At 44.1% G+C, this 17,467-nt stretch overlaps 1 protein-coding gene across 3 annotated transcripts in view; it reads left to right on the forward strand.

Annotated features, from left to right (window-relative positions):
* The window catches only part of SOX5 (SRY-box transcription factor 5), a 444,166-nt gene that overhangs the window by 749 nt on the left and 425,950 nt on the right, over positions 1-17,467 (forward strand). The window lies entirely within an intron of this gene.

Here is a 17,467-nt window from a genome sequence, read left to right on the forward strand (position 1 = left end):
ATGGAGAGGCAACCCCCAGCTTGAAACTTTCCCTGTAAGCCTCCCAGGAAAGTTTGCAAGCGCCTTTCTTTTTCTTGCTCTAACATTAGTGCTTCTTTTTTTGGGGGGGGGGGGTAAATTCACATCACCCCATCAGCAGGCAGGGGAGAGCTGGGTGCCAGTAAGGGGTGGGGGGGGGGAGAAGTGGTCTTAAGGGAAGCCAATTAGAACTTCCTTAGGAGGTTACCCTCCGCAAACCTCTTTTGACCCTGTGTCATACATTGAGATTTTGATTTTTTTTCCGCCAGACCACTGCATCCTAGGCAGACATTTGCTCTCAACAGCCCTAGATCCTTGGATTCTAACTTCTCCCCAAGTACTGTTTATTTCATGTAAATCCGCCCTTTTCTAAAGATGTTTGGAAGACCCCCCCTGGGCCATTTGTATACCGTTTCCTTTGGAGACCCAGGGACCTTTTCAGCATTTTTCCTCTGGCTTGACTGTCAAGAGGAAGTCAAAACTTTGTCTTTCGAAGTAGCTCCTCTCCAAATAAAGAAAGGAAGAAGTCTTAATTTTCAGAAATGCGATCTGCTTCCTATCTTCCCCTCCCCAAATTGCACGGAAAACCACCTTCTGCATAAACATTTGGTTGCATCTGACTAGGCAATGGGAGCTAGGTGAGAGACCAGCTGGTTAAAAAATATGCTAAGTCAAGCTGTTCAGCATTCAGGCTGCCGAATATGATCGTGAAAGGAACCGGGGAAGGGGGGGGGGAGAAAAACCCTTCAAACATCTTAAGAAGGCAGAGGAGGTTCACCTAGAGAGGGAATGAGTGCTGAGATTAGCCAAGAAAGATCAAACCAGCTAGCTGAGTGTCTATGAAACAAGTAAAGTAATAGAAACCAGCAGTAGGAGTTTCTTAAACAAAAAGCAAAAAAACCCTCCTGCTTTATTTTGTAACTTAAAACTCTGTCATGTCAGAAAACACCTTGGACTGGAACTTCTGAACTCCTTCCAAGGTTTTATTTGATCTAATTAATTTCCCTCCTTTGTTTAAAATCACTGACATTTCCCCCATTTTCATAATATTGTGAGACTGCCCTACCTGGGAGAGTTTTAAGTGTTTATCTTAGTAGACCTTTCCATTTACTTGGCAAACACCGTTTTGTAGCACGGAGGGGACTCAAGAAGTCCCCTGCAGAGACGCACATGCATACAAGCGGCCAAACCAACCCAGAAGATAGGTAGAGATCTCTGAATAAGCGGGAGGATTGTTCTTTGGGTCTCTCCCCCCCCCCCCCGGCCCCATGAGCTGAAATAGATGTAGAAATCAGGAGGATACATTGCAATGCTCAGCTTCTCAGGACCTTTTACTGCATGCCCTGTTGAACAGAACTCGGTTTCGTTTTCATTTTGAGTCCAACTTTTCGGTTGGCAAAGGAAGACTTATGCCCAGTGAAATACGCTTTCAGAGTGTTGCTACCGGATAACCGCTACTAATGCTGCTAGCTTTTGCAGGTGGGTGGCTATCCAGGTATATAGTTAGAAGCGATTACAAGTGAGGTGGGGCGGGGGGGGGGGGGAGAATCCTGCAATGCAATTCTTTTTCTTTACCATTTTACATCTGGGGTTTTAGCTAGGAATACAAACCAGTGTCTCTGTTAATCATTACCGTCTGTTTGCATTTGGTGTGTTTGGCTGTAGCGACACACGCATGGAACACCGTCCAGGTTGTGCGGTTGTATCGACGCCTGGACATGTATAGTTCACATGAAAATCCGCGTCGCCTAGTCAGAAATGTGGTAATCTTTGTTTTCCCTAAAGGAGCCGGGGATGTTTTCTGCACGTCCTCTGAAATGACAGTGCGACCACCTGTCAGATGCAAACGACGGTGTTATTAACGTGTTTGAGGCCCATTTAGGAACCGGGCAGTGGGCTACTGGGAGCCCTGGATTCATTCTCAAGTATGTTGTTGGTGGCTTGGTTTCCAGTTTACCGTGTTAAGCACTGAAAGGGATCTCTCCCTGTATTTCCTGTCCCTTTGATTTGTTCTGAAACTTTCGGGAACTTTGCAGGGAAGCCGGTGGCTTTAATAGACAGGGAACGGATCCTGCCTTTGTTTTGGTCTCTGGGTGCCTTCTCTCTCCCCCCCCCCTTTTGCTCTTAACTGTGACAACGTAGAAGACAGGCATGAAAACCATTGCAGAAGCAGTAGCAATATTAACATCTGTTGGCTTCCGTGAATTAACTTGCCCGAGCCCAGGACGAGGCGAGCATGTTCAGCGAAGTTATTCGATTCAGCCTTCTCCTTTTTTGGTCTTTGATTTTAAATTGTGACCGGACTCGAATGCAAGGATTCTCCGGACCGTTGTTAAATTTTGAGGGAAAGACAGCACAATTAAAAGGCACTGAGGGGGTCTTACCTAGATGGACCTTGCCGTTTTTCTAGGGTTATTGACTGGCTGACCGATGAGGTACTTGTGACGGCTGGATTTCTTACTAGGATGCTTGTCAAAAATAAAGGGGGGACAAAGTCCCTTTGTGTGTGCATGTGTGTTCAAAATAGAGACCCACACCCTGCATTCGTAAGGTACAGAAGGCAATTAAATGTGAAGTTTGACTTTCAAAAGAAATAGATCGAAAGGATGTAAACATCCACAAACTTCTCTGTGAACTTTAGAAGAATGACTAAAAGCACAGATATGCTCAGTATAAACATCGAGTGTGTTCCTAAAAAAATCTAGATAAAGGGTCTGATGTAACCATGTTTGTGGTGTGTGTATGCTCTTCACATCTAAAGTAATTGATGCATGTTAATGTTTCTCTGCAGTCCTGCAAAACATTCTGTGGACAGCAGAAAGGGAGAGAGTTATATATATATATATATTCACTCACTTTTAAAAAAGGCATGGAAAAGTGAGGTGAGAAAAGTATGCATTATAAAGAACAAAGTTAACTTAGTGGTTGACTTGCTCCAAAAATTGTGGAGGAGCTTCGTTCAGCAGCTGACAGCTTAAATTCTGGAGAATCTTAGATCAGCAATTGGCCACAAAGGTTCAGGGTGTTAAATATATATTTTTTCAGGACAATAATATTCAGAGTTGCCCCATACATGTCAACTAGGCCTCCCACTATATTTATTCTGGGGTTCTTCCAGCACCACTAAATGACAAAATCTTTCTTTCCTATATTGCAATTTTGCGTTAAAGTTTCCTAGAAACACACACATAAACACACACACACAAACTCTGTACCCCCCCCCCCCCCCGTGCTGTTTGTGACTGTGGGATGATGTGAAAAAATGTATACCCTTCTGTCAGGGGGGCTGGTCAGAATGATATGCTGGAATGCTCTTCTGGAATGGATGTAATGTAATATTTCCCCCCCTTAAAAAAGCTGAAGTAGGTAATTGTCTTTTAATCACCGCACAACCAGGACACCTATGTGTTCCTGTTTCCTAGATTTGGGCAATGATTGTATGCAAACCCTCAGCGATAACAACAGCCATCCATTCTGACAAAATAGCATTTGGCCCGCTGTCTTCTGCCTGTACTTAAGGCAGAATGAGGAATATATATATATTGCTATTGTTCAGCGAACGTGTTTGGCACTTACATATTGTTCAGCGTATGTGTTTGGCACTATTCTGAAGCGAGTTTTGCACGCTTCGCGTTTTGGGGCATCTCTGTGAAACCTCCTTGGCTGTAACTTGGAATCGTTTTGAACCTGTACGGTTCGGACAGACGTTTCCAGGGACGTCTCTCTGGCTGGGACGGTGGAATGGGGCTCTGAGGAAGGGACTCCTTCGAAGGGAGGAGTTTGGCCCGGCAGGTATTTTAACGCAACTGGATTCCGGGTAGTCAAACGTGCCACTGGGTCACTGAAGGGGTTAATTTTTGAAGTGACAGGGAGAGAGGTGGGGGGGGACCGTTTGCCCCCCTCCCGACTCAAGCCATGCCACTTACAAAAATGTTCCTGCAATGTGTTTGCTTGATACCTAGAAAAGCTGAGAGGACTCCCCCCCTTTCCCCCTGTTGTCCAGAGACATTAAGTATAATGAATGCATGAGGTATTTACAGCTTCTTAGGGGGCTTTTAACTAGCAGCTATATCTGTGTCAGAGCCTTATTAAAAATGTGACAACCTGTCTTGTTGTTTTAGCCATGGTGCCTTTTAATAGGGATGGAATAAGTTTCTGTTAGCTCCTTAGGAAATCTATATTTTGCATTTGAGCGGGCTGTACTTAACGGAGCTAGAAAACGTGTGGGCAGTGACCCAAAGACCTAAACGTAGATAAGGCGCTGAAAATCTGACTCTGGGTGATTAGTTATTTTTAAACCAATTTGCTGGAATATCTGTATTTTAGTGAAGGCGAATCAGTGGTAATGCTATTTCCCTATTCCTCCCCGACACATTCTTCAGATTTCTCTGGTAACAATTTCACCGTTATGACAAAGATCCCTTATCCCAAATATCAATCATATGAAGCCCCTCAGTACTTTTTGACAGCCTGGTAATGGCAGATAATCTTCTTAATAGTTGTAATATTCTGCGCGCTTGGTCAAATTTTGTTGGAGGAAGTATCATATTAGTGGGAGCCTGCTAGAAATCTTCCCCCAATGTTTCATTCAGCACTTTTGAAGCATAAGTCTACTTCTGATATTCAGTGAAAGGATAAACGGAGATGTATTTTTTTAAAACGACACTGAAAAGATAAATAAAATCCATTTGGGGCACGTATTTGGATAACTTGCTGGATTTACTTGATTCCCTCTCTCTGTCCCCCCTTCCCGGTCTGCAAATATGTTGTTTAGTTGGCTAAATTAGCTACTTTTCTAGCACGGCAGGCCATAGAGCGGTATAGCCCCGGTTGCAGAAAAGTAGCACTCTGAACTGTGCAATTTTTTTTTAACTTGTTAGATTTTTCAAACAACTTGACTGAAAAACGAGAGAGACTTTGAAAGCTGTTTCGAATGATTTCAGATATTTGTTCCTTAAAGGCATGAGGTTAGTTCAAGATTTTACCATTAACAAAACAAAACATGTCCCTCCTGCAAATCTGCTTGTTCAAAAGCCTGTTTTGTGTCTCGCTTCTCTGGAGATCAAGCGATGCCTGATCCAAGCCAACCACTAGGGGGGTATTTGAGAGCAGAGGATACAGCATCTTCCTTTCCAGAGAATAACCATCTCACCTAAGCAGAATTCCAGTTCTAATAGTTGCCTGCTTGCAAAGTCATTGCCACTCAAAAGTTCCTTCCAAGGACAATGAATTTGTTTGCAGACAAATTGGGGGTGGGGTGGAGAGGAAGACAACGTCAACAAAATTTTGACCCCCAAAAGCTAATTCCCTGGAAATTTTTTGTCGGTCTCTAAAGTGTGACAGGACTCGAATTTTCGTTCTGGTACCACCTACTAATGAGGCTACCCGCCTGAAAATTGGATCGCTTTCCAGTGCTGCGTTGTGTTCCAGATTGCATTCGTGTCTACAGTGAGTGGATGGTGGCATTCACAAGGTGCAATTCCAAGGAAGCATATTCCTTCTTTTAGGCCGCTCGGTTAAGACGTAATGCTGCCAGAGGCGTCGAAGCTTAATCTGCCAGGATTTGTTAGGAAACTTGTTGACAGTTTGGGTCCATTTGTTTGTTTTCTAGTGGGCTTGACGTTTCTGGCTTCCATGTCCTTTGGCTGCCGTACTTACTAATTCATTGGAGTGGGTATAATAATTACCAACGTGAAAACCGTGGCACAAATTCTTTGCCTTAGTAGAGGCTAATTTTACACCTGCTTGAGTGGTGGTGGTGGGGAGGGAGAGAGAGATGGAGATTATAGGCATCCCCTTCTGATAGATGCATGTACCTGTCATGGTGTATATAACTTAGGCTGGAGTGTTCCCTCTGTGTTCAAATAATTGAAAAAGGACATCTATAAGGTTGAAACTATATTCAGACAGATCCTATCACCTTGTTAACATGGGGCTTCTCTTATGATAAATTGTTTTAGCCAATCTTTTGTATTCTGGTATCTTTAATCTAAACGAGCCTTATTATATTCGTTCTAGCCAACATTCCCCCCCCCCCCCCCAGAGCCTCTCTTCTCTATCTGGAATCGTATGCGATTAGCATTGTCTGCTAAACAATCATATACAACTCGGTGCTTTCTGTTCCTTTTAGCTGTTGGCATACAGCACATTATTAAGCATGTATACTCAGAGGTAAGCTCCCTTTAGTTCAATGGAACTTACTCCCTAGTAGATATGTTCAGGATTGTACTGTAAACAAAATTTCACACAATTTAACCAGAAGATCGAAGGGATAAAGATGTAGTCTCGGGCCAAAGATTTCCTCAGTTGTGCTAATAATGATGCCTCAAAGGGTTTTCCGTAGTGTCACTATCAATGTCCCAAATCCCATTAGAACTGAGGAAATCTTGGACCCAGGATCGCCACAACTGCACAAACTGCCATACCCCAAAGCTTCTTCACACTTCTGCAGTGTCATCGCGGATGTACAAAATCCCGTTAGAAAAGGTTATTAGGTGCATAGAGATGCCATTTGTCCGATGGTGGTCAAAAATGACTTTAGGACATAGCACCTCCTCCACTCTCTTCACAGAATAATATATGCTGTGAAATGGCTTTGCACAAAGTCTGTAATCTGCAGTTAGGGACCAGTCCCTTTTGCCAATGCACTAGCACCGAGGCACAATTTTGTACTTGTGCAAAGTCCTGGGTTGGCTCGGAACAGCAGAGTGATGCCACGGGATGCATGCAGCCAGTGTGGTTATGAGTGCACAACTTCCATTTAGTGGTTCAGAGGATCTGGTTCATTTCCCCAGATCCATAAAGATTGCAAGTGTAAATATTAATTTTTCGAATCGTCCTTGCTTGAGCTTGCTTCTCTACAGCAATCATATTCATTTACTGAAGGTGTCTTGCCTTTTCCAACTGTTAAGGTATTTCTTTTTTAAAAAAAACCCTGGCTTTCCTGCATTTCTGGCAAATATATGCAGAAATTCTGCCTGAAGATCATATGTATCCTTGGGTCCAAAAGATGCAATTTAAATCTTCTGAGCATTGTGGAATGCTCCATTGCTCTGGAAGGTTTTTTTTTTTTTTTTTTGGTGTTCTGAAGAGTGCATTAAATTTGGGTGGTGAAATGTTTTCTGTTGCATTTTACGCCACCGTTAAGGGAAATCCTTTATTTTTAAAGTCTCGAGAAATGTTTGCTTCACGCTGAATACTGGAGCTCCGTGGGTAGATTTCCCCCACACTTGTTTTTGTCTGTGTGTTTTTATTGTGTGTTGCCGTTTGTGTTTGCATTGACAAAACAGGCAGCCCAATGTAGGGTCCCAATGGGGAAAGTAGTTCGGAGCTGGTAGAGTTTAGAGGATAGACTGCATGGCTTAGACTAAGATTCGGGACTTTCTGAATCTGTAGGATTCATTTGGAGACTTTGGCGCTTAGACCGAAGAGCGTGCAATGCTTGCGGGACTCACCACGACCAGATCTCATGATGGCCTCTAGCGCTAAAAAGGAATTGCTTTTAAAAATGTGATCAAACAAATTCTTGAGGCAGATAGAGCTGTTGATGGCTAGTGGTCAGGACGCCTAAAAAGACTTCCACATCCAGAGGCAGTATACCCCTGAATACAAGCAACTGGGAAAGACCATTGCCGATATGCCTCGCTTGCAGCCTCCTGCCTTCTCCACTACGAGAAACTTACCTGGCACCCATCAGTTGATCTATACAGTCAGCTTTTGTGATGTTCTTAATGTACAGCATGTTGCGTGTTTGTAGAACGGTATAAAACACGAGACGATTTTACTGTGTGGTGCCCATTTCAAGCTGCTGATTTTAATGGGACTGCGTCCAAGTATTTGGGCATAGCTGGGCTTTTTGTGGGAACTTTGAGGCTGCAGGAATCGAATTGTTGACCTGTTGTCCCTTGGGCTAAAAAGTTACATTCGAGTATTAAACACAACGTGGGAGATTTTGGCAGGGAGGGGAAAAAATCGGCTCTGACTGTGGATACGAGACTCAGTTTCTCGCTGTGGAGCGGAAGGATAGTGTGCTAGCGGACCACATAGCCACCGCGAACACTGAACAGGGCTTCTTTGCCGTAGCAATGATACGGCTACTGGCAAATTGGGGCTAATTGTCAGTGCCCCAGTAGGACCGTTGCTGCCGAAAAGTTTCTGGCTTTTTAATTGATGATAGGGGATGCAAGAAAAGGCTTCTGTTCTTTGAAAAGACATTCTGCGAGAGCGTGCAGTACCACTTATTAACTGTTTCAGAAGCATTTCTCCCTTCTGAGAAGTCAGAGATTGCTAGAGTTTGAGGTGGTGGGTGAGAGAACCTGGATTGACGCCGAACGGTGAGGGGAATTTCTCTGCGGATTGTGTGACATGCTCAGAGGCTCTCCGTCTGTTGTATTTGGGGGTCAGGGAGATGTCCTCAAATTACTTCTCCTCCTCATCTCGGCTTGCCTAGACCTATCATTGATCAAACACCACTGCTTTTTTCATTCCGTGAGGGGAAGGGAAGGCGATTGTAAGCCGGTTTGATTCTTCTCTAAGTGGTAGAGAAAGTCGGCATATAAAAACCAACTCTTCTTCTTCTTCTCTCTCTTTTCGCAGAAGTTTTATGCCTATGCAATTTCTCTCTGTAGTACATGGATAGGCTGAGCGGCTGGGGATGCTGTAAACTGCCTTATACTGAATCAGACCATTTTTTGACCATCAAGGTCAGTATGGTCAACCCGAACCAGGAGCTCAGATAGAAGTCTTTCACATCACCTGGGTTCTTTTAGCTGGAGATGCTGGGGTTTGAACCTGGGACCTTCTGCATGCCGAGCAGATGCTGTAGCACTGAGCCACAGCCCCTCCCTAGTGCCTCTTGATTGGAAATTCCTGCACAGGAATCTAGGATGGAGTTCGAGCCTGTGTTTCTTTCACTTTCAATCTTGTCTCTTCCCCAAATTACTCCACACCTGCTTGACTCCAGCTATAAGTTTTCAGACAACAAGCCTTACAGCCCTTCTAGGTGCTTACAGGAGCTGATGTAATGAGCATCCCAAAACGTGCGAGCATCTCAGAAGCATGCTGTACCACAAACATACCCTGCATTCATAACTGGGAAGCGCTCGGACGCTGGCAACATTGGTTAAAGACAGCATCTCTACTTGAGTGGCCACCGTGGTTTTCCAAGGTCACTGTGGCTTGTTTTCGAGCCACAAAATTTGGCAAATGTGCAGAGCAGCATAACCTCAAAACAAGGTGCTCGGACATGAATGTTGTCCTTTCTGCAACGCTGGCAATGTCCCATGTGCCACTGAGATCTTCCAGAGGGTCCACCGTTACATTCATACTGGGTAATAGGTGGGCCAGTGGAGATCCACAAATGAGGACTGCGCATTTTTCAGATCTACACCATGAAACAGCTTTGCTCAAAATCTGTAACCTGGAGTTAGGAACCAGTCCCTTTTGCCAGTGCGCTAGCACCAAGACACAATTTTGTACTTGTGCACAGTTGGCTCAGAACAGCAGTGTGATGTCACAGGATGCATGTTGCTCATGTGGTAATGGGTGCACAACTTCCATTTCGTGGAGCAGTGGTTCAGAGGATCTGGTTCATTTTCATAGATCTATAGAGATTGCAAGTGTAAATATTAATTGTTTGAATCATCTATCTATCTATCTATCTATCTATCTATCTATCTATCTATCTATCTATCTATCTATCTATCTATCTATCTCCTTATTTTGTTGTGGGGGAGCTATGTGGAACATGACTGAGTTTCATCTGAAGTGTCAGTAAACCCTAAAAGAAACACCAATTTTTGTACTGTGCCAGAGTAATCATGACACTTGGTAACATCTCTGGATAGTATGGGTTAACTAGCAGAGTATTCAAGGGTTTTCTGGGTTTCAGGTCCCAGATAGGGGTGCCAACTCCAGGTTGGAAATTCCTGGAGATTTGGGAGGGGTGAAGGGTTGAATTTGGGGAGGGAAGGGACTTCAGTGGGACATAATGCCGTAGAGCCCATGCTTCAAAGTTGCTGTTTTCTCCAGAGCAACGGATCTCTAGTCTGGAGACTAGTTGCAATTTTGGTAGATCTCCAGGTCCCACCTGGAGGTTGGCAACCATGGGCATCTAATGAGGCTGGGGAATTAGTGAAGTTAAAAATACTCTCTGGGTTCAGGATGTAGTAGCCTTTTATTCTTATCTTCACCAACTTAGGGGCATTTAGGGCGGACGTTTCATTAGCAACAGTGTACCCGGTTGCACGTTTTCCAAGGTATTGAAAGAATTGGCTTTCAAAGTGGTCGAGGAAAAATGTCAAAACGAGTCCTTAAAAAAAAAAAATAAAGCTCCTTTTGCCTAAATATCTTACGAGTTAAGTTTCTCTTGCTTCGTGAGCTGCCTCCCCCCAAACAAAAAGATGAACTAAGCAGCCCAAGGAACAGGCATAAGTAGGGTGACTCCAGAGTAGGCGGCTGGAAGGTCGCAACTTTTGCTTCTTTCAGAATCGCCGGTGAAATCAACTCCGATTTTTGCTGCCTCCCGAATTGTTGCCAGCCTCAAGCTGTGTTTGTTGTCAGGAGTGTGACGGGCTCTTCCCTCCCTTCCCCTGAAGTTTTTAGACTTTGATGAGACATCATGAGGTCTTGCGCATCATAAGGTTTTGTCTGCTCAACAGTTCGAACTTGCGTGCTGTCTGGGGCTTGTTTTTGCTCGCGTAGAGCATGGAAACAGAAAGACAATCAATAAGGGAGAGAGAAAATGAAAACACATTCAACACAAAATGCTATTTGTTTGATTTGTTTCCCGTTCAGCTGATAGCCTGTTTTGCCATATGGGATGCTTTACATGTATTCCCATTTGGAAAAAAAAAAAATATATATATATATATATATATATATATATATATATGTATTCTTTTCTTGTAGTCTGAGCATTGGGCTGAACACAAAGGACAAACGAGGTCTTGTAATAATCATACTTATAGCTTGGGTGTCGCTTTCAAGTGTTCAAAGTGATCCTTGTTCATTAGCATGTAATCCTTACAACAACCCTGTAATGTGGGCGAGTATTATTATCCCCTTATTGGAGAAAGGGGTTTGAGAGACCAGGGCATCCTTAAGACCAGCTTATGAGCTTGGCAGTGGTAAAAATTTGAACCAGGGACTTGCCCTTGAGTCAGTACACTATATTGGCCTATATGTATATTGTTGGAATATTGTATGGAAACTCTACTTGGATATAAGCTGCCTTGAACCCGGCCTTGGTCAGGAAAGGGCTGGTTTAAAATCAAATCAATCAATCAATAGATATATACACAATAACATCCCCCCCTCCATGCGCACATACTTACATTTTCGGCCAGGAGTTTCAGTTCTAAGCTGTCCAAAGTCTGTCTAGCCATTATTTGAAGAACACATCTGGGAAATTTATGCGACACCCCGGAAATGGGTCCCATTTTGTTCAAGGTGTTTCTGTGTCGGTAGGCTTTCATCCAGTTCGGTATTATTATGCAATTGGAAAAAGTTTATATAAATGTGTACGATATTGAAATGCGTGTGGGTGTGAAATGCCCTACACAGCAAAGAGGGCATAGTTCTTATGAATTCATTGCAATTCTTTCAGGCAGCATTTGGATTTTTCCGATCCGAGGAACGATAACAATTAAGGCGAATCGCCCGAGTTTGGTCTCTGAATTATATTTATGTGGGACATCAGAGGCATACATGTTGTGGCTACAGCTTCTAATAGCTGCAGTTAAGAGCTTAACAGAATATTTCTGACTGGTAGACTGTTTTATTTTAAATACAAGAGGCTACAAAATTAGAAAGTGATTTATCGACCCGTGTTTTACCAGCTGGCCAACCCAGAACATTTTAGAATCATGACTCTCTTTTTCCCCCCCGAAGTAAAATTTTCAGAGAAAAACGGAGAGGTAAAAGTCTTCCGACTTCGAAGCCGGGGAATGAAAATCGCATCTCCTGCCATCTTATTCGCTCTTTTTTCTTTTTTTTTAATCCTGTAGTCCGCCCTTTGCCATATTTCCCATTGTAACTTTCTAGGAACTGCAAATTACAGATTTCTAGCAGTCCAATTACAATCTCTAAAGGTCTCGCTCTGGCAGGATGAAATATAATACTTAAATTACTTAAATATGTAAAATAGGGGGCTTTGGAATATCATTAATAATGATAGGTTCAGGGATATTTACAGCTTCTGATACTCCGGGAGTTGAAAAATATAGCCTCTGCTATCGCGAGTGATTTGAGTGCATGACAAGCTCAGATGGACTTAGCAGCATTGAGTGGCTAGTTTTAAGCCCAAGGAGGTATACTAAGGGCATGTGAATATTAGCAATTTTTCACTTCTGTTAGTGGGAGGGGGGAATCATATATTTAGGGTTGCAGAGAAGTGATCTAATAAAGCAACAAGTTTTTTTGTGGGGGTGGGTAGAAGATGTTAGCACAGTGGCTGGTTGGGGAATCAGTGAAGCTGATTCGTCTTCCTAGCGAGAAGCGGACAGCAGAGATGTATCGACACAGGTCTGACAGTATGGTTGCCATCTCTGAGTTGGGAAATTCCTGGAGATGTGGGGGTAGAGCTTGGGGGTGGTCCTCAGCATGGTATGATGCCATAGAGTCCACCTACCAAAGTAGCCATTTTCCCCAGGAGAAGAAGAAGAGTTTGTTTTTATATGCCGACTTTCTCTACCACTTAAGGAAGAATCAAACAGGCTTACAATCACCTTCCCTTCCCCTCCCCACAACAGACACCCTGTGAGGTAGGTGAGGCTGAGAAAGCGTGACTAGCCCAAAGTCACCCAGCTGGCTTCATGTGTAGAAGTGGGGGAACAAATCCAGTTCACCAGATTAGCGTCCGCAGCTCATGTGGAGGACGTGGGGAATCAGACCCGCTCCAAACCACCGCTTTTAACCACTACACGACACTGGCTGATCTCTGTCATCTAGAGATCAGTTGTGATTCCAGGAGATCGCCAGGTCCCACCTGGAGGTTAGCAACCTGGTCTGAAATTCAGGGTAGCCATGTTCGTTGCAGAAGACATCCGTAGGATTTTGTTCCCTAAGAAGAAGCTGTATCGAGCATATGTGTGAGTGAGAGAGAGAGAACTGTCGCAGGGAAGTTTAAGGAAAAATATTGGGAGCTTTGACTTCTCAAAAGGTTTACTCAACAACATGAAAAGGCCTTATACTGAGTTGGATAGTCTAGATCAGTATTGTCTGTTCTGACCGGCTGCACCATTTCAGGGACTTGGGCAGAGTCCAACACCTTTCTTTCCCAACACCTGCTATCAGAATTCCTTAAAGATAACTTAGGCTCTCCAAGGTGGCAAACTATATATATATATATTTGTGTCTTGTTTTAATTGCATATATATATATATATATATAATATGCAATTATATATGTTATATTATATATATATATATATATTATATATGCAATTAAAACAAGACACAAATGTGTCTTGTGTGTGTGTGTGTGTGTGTGTGTGTGTGTGTGTGTATATACATACACACACACACAATTAAAACAAGACACAAACGTGAATTTGTTTATTTATTTTATTTACTGCATTTTTTATCCTGCCTTTCACCCTAATGGGGACTAGGGTTGCCAACCTCCAGGTACCAACTGGAGATGTCCTGCTGTTACAACTGATCTCCTGCCGATAGAGATCAGTTCCCCTGGAGAAAAGGGATGCTTTGGCAATTGGACTCTATGGCATTGAAGTCCCTCCCCTCCCCAAACCCCGTTCTCCTCCCTTCCGTTTTATCCTCACAACAACCCTGTGAGGTGGGCTAGCATGAGAGTATGTGACTGGCCCAAGGTCACCTACCAAGCTTCCACGGCACAAGTGGGGATTCGAACCTGGGCTTCCCAGATCCTAGTCCGACACTTTAACCACTACACCATGCTGAGTCAATGAGAATCAGCGAGGAACACCGGAGAAAGCAAAAATCTTCCATTGCTGGTGGAAGACGATAGAAGTGGACAGAAGAATCTGCATGGGGAGGGAATTCCATAATCTTGCGGATTCCCTGGGGAGGGAATTCCATAAAACATCCGTTGAACCTGGAACGCTTGCAATCTGAAGAGGGGCTGAACTGCTGAGCTCCCCGAAAGAAAATGCCCAATCTCTCACTCTCAACTGCATGTTGTCCTATGAGTAAGAATCGTTGAATATAATTAGAGTTGTTTCCACTTAAGTGTGCTTAAGACTGAAGTAGATATGAGGCAGTTTAAATCTGATATGTATTAGACATCACTTGCTGTGTGTGTTAGAGTTTTACTGTGACTACCTCACAGGGATGTTCTTGGTGTAGTGGTTAAGAACGATGGGTTGGGGCAGTGGACTCTGTTGGTGAGAACCGGGGTTGATTCCCCACTCTTCCACATGAGCAGCAGAGGCTAATCCAGTGAACTGGGTTGGTTTCCCCACTGCTACACATGAAGCCTGCTGAGTGACCTTGGGCAAGTCACAGCTCTCTTAAGAGCTCTCTCAGCCCCACCTACCGGTACCTCAATGGGTGTCTGTTGTGGGGAGGGGAAGGGAAGGTGATTGTAAGCTGGTTTGATTCTTCCGTAAGTGATAGAGAAAGTCGGCATATAAAAACCAGCTATTCTTCTTCTTCGTCTTCTTTCTCTAGAAGGAACTGCTGAAAATGGACTTCTTCTTCTCCTTCTCCTTCGTCTTCGTCTTCTTCATCTTATTTCCTATAATGAACTGCTGAAAACAGACAATTTGTGTTCTTGGTTACTCATTAATAATAATAATAATAATAATAATAATAATAATAATAATAATAATACCTGGGACAGAACTTTTTTCTGCTTTGGAATGTCCTACTCAGAGAGATAAGTCTGACTGTCCCTCGTTGCTGTTTTCGCGGAGAAGTTCTGTCTGTTTTTGAGTGTGTTCCCCTGCCTTTGGAGGTGTATATAAATTTCTGTTGTTACTTTCTAGTTCTTCTTTCGAGTAGCTTTTATGTGCTTGCTATCTTCTTTTAATTGACATTTTATTAGGTTTTATTGTCGGGTTATAACTCGGAGGCTTTGTGCAAGGAGAAAAGGAACTGATAAATGTGTACATAAAGAAAACTGAATATATTTTCCACACCGAAGGTAAAGAATGCATACAGCTGCCAATGCTGTTGCAATCCTATGCGTACTTCATGTTGGGGTGAGGAGTTCCATACGTGCTGTTAGTCCATTTAAAATAATCTGAGTGGAGAACAAGGTTGTGGAGCAGCTCAGTTGGAAGCCAGGTTGCCAAGTCCTGGATGGGCCCTGGTGATATCCTGAATTACAACTAATCTCTGGACTGGGTATGTTTAGCCTGGAGAGGAGACGACTGAGAGGTGATATGATAACCATCTTCAAGTACTTGAAGGGCTGTCATAGAGAGGAGGGTGCCGAGTTGTTTTCTGTTGCCCCAGAACCAGAACCAACGGGTTGAAATTGAATCAAAAGAGTTTCCGGCTAAACATTAGGAAGATCTTTCTAACAATCAGAGTGGTTCCTCAGTAGATCAGGCTTCCTCGGGAGGTGGTGGGCTCTCCTTCCCTGGAGGTTTTTAAGCAGAGGCTCACTTGACCATCTTTGGCGATTATTGCCTGCAAAAAATGCTTTACCACGGACACTATAACGTACCTGTTGAACTTTTCTAATTACTTTACCTCTTTTGTGGGTTTGGGTTGACGCACCTGCGTTTATTCTGTATATTTATTATTGGTACGTTTGACCCTTGTATTGTTATGATGAGATTTTTGTGAATATATGTTGTTTAGTTTTCATAGCCTGGTGTTGTTTTGATTAGTTATGGTAGATACATTGGCATAGAGGTCTGGGAGAATCCCACAGCACTGGGTCAATGCAATGTCACTTCTAGGGTCACGCCAGAACTGCTGTTGTGCCATTGTAACACTGCATATCTTCATGTCCCTGTTCCCCATCCACCTCCCACCGATTATCAGCTTTGGCTGGCAACCCTAGTTGCAACTCTCAAATGGGGAAGGGGGGAACGAATTAGGCTAAAACTCCTGAGGTGGCCATTTATACAGGGCCATTTTATACAGGCCGTTTATACAGGGTCAATTTTGATGCTCGCTCAAAGCTCCTTTTTTAAAGGCTACCTTTAAAATGCCTATTCACGGTCCTGACGCAAAAGGAGAAATTCCACCCCCCACTCGCCTCCTCCTTCGTTCCTTCCATTAGCAACCGCCGCTTGCATAGCTAACGCGCGGCTGTGCTTTTGCATGCTTCCTTGAGGGGATTCTTTGAGGCGGGGGCAGAGCAAACACAAAAGGTTGTGTTAAAGGGTCCCTTAAGAAATACGAAGCAGGTATGTGCCGGCTTCGCAGGCACTTCCTTAATGACGGTTCAGAGTGAAAAACTCAAAAAAATATGCGGGGCTCTTCAGCCTGGAACACTCTGCTAATTACCAAGCAGAAATGGCCAGTGGTAGGGAAAGGAGAAGATAATGTGGAACAACCACATTCCCTCCTCCACCACCGCTCTGTAGCCCCATTCAGACCCAGGGGTTCAGCACATTCCCAGCTACCAATTACATCCATTGTCGCTTGCATATGCAATGCTGCTGGCCTGTGGTGTGGGTCTAGGGTTACAACCATCAGATGGGGCTGTGGCTCAGTGGTAGAGCATCTGCTTGGCATGCAGAAGGTCCCAGGTTCAATCCCCGGCATCTCCAGTTAAGAGGACTAGGCAAGTAGGTGATGTGAAAGACCTCAGCCTGAGACCCTGGAGAGCCACTTCTGGACAGTAACTTGATCCCCGTAAAGCCTAAATACAATACTTCATCTTGTGTCTCAATCTTTTCATTAAAGTTACTTTTGGACTTTCATTGAGTCAGCTTCTATCGACGGACATTCCGGATAGCAGTTTAAAATCCGTTTGCTCCAATGGCTTCATCAGCCAATGTATCTACCATGCATTGGCGGGGCAACCTGGGCTGCTGGTGGTAGGTTTCCTGCCATAGCGGGAGACTTGGCTGCCCTAGTTGCAACCCACTTTGGGGTCATGACCCACAGTTTGAGAATTACTGCCCCAGACAATGGGTTGGGCTAGGGTTGCCAGGTCTCCCTTGGCCATCGGCGTGTGTGTGAGGGTAGGGTTGCCCTCTGCAGGTTGGGAAAATCCTGGAGATTTGGGAGCAAAGATGGGGTGCAATGTACCCCTCAGTGGGGTACAATGTCGTAGAGTCCACCCTGCAAAGCATACCTTGTCTCCAGGGTAACAGATCTCTGTAGTCTGGAGATGAACTGTAATTCCGGGGGATCCCCAGGTCCCACCTGGAGGCTGGCATCTCTGGGTTGGATCGAGCCAACTTTTTGACTGAACCTTACCCAATTCCTCTCCCTGCTACAGTCCCCGCCCACAAAGCTTTTGTGCATGCAAGTCCCATGAGTAGGGTTGCCAACCTCCAGGTTGT

Source organism: Euleptes europaea, chromosome 3, assembly GCF_029931775.1.
Source record: "Euleptes europaea isolate rEulEur1 chromosome 3, rEulEur1.hap1, whole genome shotgun sequence".
NCBI classification, from domain to species: Eukaryota; Metazoa; Chordata; class Lepidosauria; order Squamata; family Sphaerodactylidae; genus Euleptes; species Euleptes europaea.